Raw genomic sequence first — 4,158 nt, 5'->3', positions numbered from 1 at the left:
CCACGGCCACATCTGGTGCAGGTGAACAGTGAGCTAACCAAATCCACGGCCATGGCCACATCTGATGAATGTGAACAGTGAGCTAACCAAATCCACGGCCACAGTCACGTCTGGTGCATGTGAACAGAGATTGCTGTGTGTATCTGCTTATCCAGAAAAGCTGAGGGAGGCAATTCTGGTGGCCTGGTTCTCTGTCCTTTTGGTTTTGAGTTCTTCCCAAGAGGAAAGGCAGCCAAGCTTACCTTAATCGCTATTATAGCCCAGGCATTTTGCACGAGGCCTGGAGCAGACTTTGTTCTCAACAAATATTCATAAACAAGAGAGTGAATTGTTCCACAGATCCCAAAGAATCTAACACAGTAAACTGCCTTGGAGGGCAAAGTTTTCCTTCATTGTTGCTTTAGCTCTTTTATTTGGAATGCATTTCGGGCTTCTAAAAGGTTTCAGTCTCATTGTTAAATTGATTATGGATGTAAATGTGTAGCTCAGAGATCTAGGAAAGTGAGCTAAATCAATATTGAACCAGATATTATAGACAAAAATCAATAATTCTTGAAATCACTTTTCCTGACCAGGAGCCTAAGAAAGTCCCACTCAGAACTGACTGTTGGCAGCTCTTTGCGACAAAGCCTTGGAGTGTAATTCAGGCACAGTCCACTCTTGTTTGTGGGAATCATCCCTTCTGGTTGGTGTGTAAGCCACTGGGCAGGCACCAGGGAGCAATTCGTCTGCGTGGAGACAGAGTGTGTCGCTCTTTACCCTGCACTTGGCATGAGCCAAACCCAGCACTGAGCTGTTCGGGATAAGAAGGGACCACTGATGCAGCTTTCCAGGTCAGGGAAACCATGCGTCCTCCAAGTTCAGAAGAGATAAACTGTTTCTTTAGTATTGTTTTCTGAGTACCAATATAGCCAAACATTAGACAGGATGGAAACCATTGCTGCCCACTCTGGCCGGCTTCACGGTTATGTTCCATTGAGCTGTGGAGATGGTTCTAAGAAAAGGACAAACACGCCATTACAAAAATGACTTTTAATTTTATTTGTTTATTTTATTTTATGTGTGTGTGTTTGTCTACATGTACATTTGCGTATCACATGTGTGCCTAGTGACCAAGGGAGCCAAGAGAGGGCACTGGATTCCCTGAAAGTGGAGCTATAGGCAGTTGTGACTCTCTCTGTGGTGCTGAGAACCCAGTTCAGGTCCTCGGCAAGAGCAATGAGTGCTTTTAACCTCAAGCATTCTATCCAGCCCCCACCCACTGTTTTTAGAGTTGGCCATTTCTCTTGAATGAATACTGTTCAGGCTGTTGCTTTTGATTCTAGATGTTTTGGGGGAGATTCTTGTTAATTGGGTGGGTTTCAGAAGTTCTTACTATCCTTGACTACTTACAGTATTCCCAAAGAGTTGCTTATGTATGTCACAGCATCAGTGGGTGTGGAAGGGGGAGACACAGCTCCCTGCTATTGGCTGTAGCAGCCTAAGGAGCTCTGCTCAGAAACCTCCACTCAGATGAAGTCAAGACAAGCCAATAGGAAGCAGAACTGGAGTTTATCAAGAAGACATTGCAACATAAATTTCAGCACAGGTGTTAACGGACCGTGCACAACCACACGTGGACACAGGCTTCTCAAGGGTTGTATTTAAATATCTTCAACATCTGTAAATACACTCCAGGTTCTGCAAACTCCCTTCCATAACCCAGGCCCATCTAAGGACAATACTGTCCACCCTGGGCCGGGCTCTCCTGCACTAATCAGCAACCAAGGAATTGCCACCACAGGCACACACACAGGTCAATCTGATGGTGGCAGTTGCTCAATTGAGGTTCCCTTTCCCCAGGTACGGCATGTTGGCAAGTAGAATTAGCCATCCTACCCACAGATGAAGAGGAGGAGGAGAGAGAATCTGAAGTCTAAATAGAGCTAGAACGAGTAACATTATAGAACTATAAACTAAAAATATTCTTAAATAAAAAATTTCCGTGGAGGAAAGATGGATTCCAGCTATCTCCTGATAAACTCTAACAAATGTTTAGAAAAAGAAGCCATGCAAAGTCTCCTCAATTGCTTACAAAGTTTGCATGATGAAGGAAGGCTCCCCAAGCCATCCCATGAGTCCAAAGCATCCCAATAACAGAACAAACAAAACCAGCCCTGAAAAGCTATAAACTCGGGTCCTTTATGAGTACAGACACAAGGGTTTGCCAAAAAGTACAAGTGAACTGGATGTGGGCCATACAAATAACTGTAAACACAGTTTGTCCTGGGCACGTGAACACCCAGCTGAGACGCCGAGGCTGAAGCACGCACCTAGACGCTGCCTCGGCTAAAAGCAACAGCAGGTGACCTGAGCCCACAGGCAACTGAATGCAGCGTGGAAGCCCGGAGCCTCTCCCTTCATCCGTGTCTGTCTGGTTTTGCTGTGGATCACACCTGCCAACTTCTGCAGATTGGCATGCATTGTATCAAAATCTCCTCCAAACTGAAACTTGCCTTCCAGGAAGGAGGGGGGAAACTTTCAAGCTACTAGGACCTGTACCCAGGGTTAGAGTCAGTAAACAGCTGCGGGGCGAGGAGCTGGGCAGCTGAGCTGTTGAAAAAAGATCTGGACCCCTTGAGCTGACTGCATACCTTGCAGAGGGCTCGGAGTCGGGCAGGGGGCAGCTTTCACGAGCCTTCATCTCTGTTGGGATGGGCTTGTTGGTGATGCAACTGTATTTGAGTTATCCCTACTCTTCCTGCAAGCAGCCCCGGAGCTCAGAGGCTCAGCACATTGGACTTTGATAGAATCATTATCTTCATCTGTCTGTCATCCCTATTTAAGATAAGTTTGTGTGTGTGTTTGTGTCTGTCTGACTTCGCATGTATGTGTGTGTGTCTGTCTGTGTGTGTCTGTGTGTCTCTCTGTATGTATCTGTGTGTATGTGCTATCAGCACCCAGGAAAAACGTCACACAAGACAGCCTGCCAATAACTCAAGATGTTATCTATCTAACTCCCTTCTAACCATAGGCTACTGAGAAAAGCACAAAAGAATAATCCTTAGTGTTGGGGCAGGACACATGGTCCAGCTGCCACGCACACTTACTTCTCTTGCAGAAGACCTGGATTTGGTCCCCAGCACCCACATTGGGTGACCCACAACCTCCTGTAACTCTAATTCCAGGGAATATGATACCTTCGTCTGACTTCCACAGGCACCTGCAAACATGTGGCTCACATAAACCCATAAACACACACACGCACATAGAAATAAATGAATATGCTCTTTAAACCTTTGTGTCATTGGGTGGGGTAATATTTTCCTGCCTATGACATTGTTCAAGTTAGCTTCCTATGGCTATGATAAAGCAATGAGCAAAACGCAACTTGGGAATAAATGATTTATTTGGCTTACACATCATGATCACAGTCTATCATTGAGATAATTCAAAGAAAAAAAACTCTAACAGGGCAGAACCCCAGAGACAAGAACTGAAGACGTGACCGTGGAAGAATGCTGTGTGTTCACTTGCTCCTTGTGGCTTGCTCAGCTTGCTTTCCTAGATGACCCAGGACCACCTGCCTAAGGATGGCATCACCCATACCAACCATCAGTCAAGAAGATGTCCCCACAGACTTACCTACAGACTAATCTAAGGGAGCTCGTTTCTTAATTAAAGCTACTCTTCCAGATGACCCTAGTGTGCGTCAAGATGACAAAAACTAACCAGCACAGACATCCAGTGTAGATTATATGAAGACAAAACAACAAATAACTGTTACCAAAATCAAGAATGCCACTGGGAAAATGAAATGGCCACCCATGAAAGGAAGAAAAATATTTGCAAATGACATTTGATAAGGATTTTCTAACTTATCAACATTAATAATAACTGACCCAGTGGGAATGGGCGAAAGGGTTGAATGGACATTTTCCTAGAGACGCTGACAAGCACACGGGAAGATGCCCAGCATCTGTGATGTTTACTGCTGGGCATATTCTTCTACACACTCTGTCAGCCTGGAATACGTTACCCCAGCGACTGGAGACATGGCTCAGGGGTGAAGAGCTTTTGCTGCCTTTACAGAGGACTGGAGTTCAGTTCCCAGCACCCCCACCAGGTGACTCCAACCACAGGAACTTCAGCTCCTGGGGATCTGACTCCCACTAGGGT

This window comes from Microtus ochrogaster, chromosome 4 (genome assembly GCF_000317375.1).
Source record: "Microtus ochrogaster isolate Prairie Vole_2 chromosome 4, MicOch1.0, whole genome shotgun sequence".
NCBI classification, from domain to species: Eukaryota; Metazoa; Chordata; class Mammalia; order Rodentia; family Cricetidae; genus Microtus; species Microtus ochrogaster.
The sequence above is the reverse complement of the archived record's forward strand: the minus strand, read 5'-3'. Positions refer to the sequence as shown.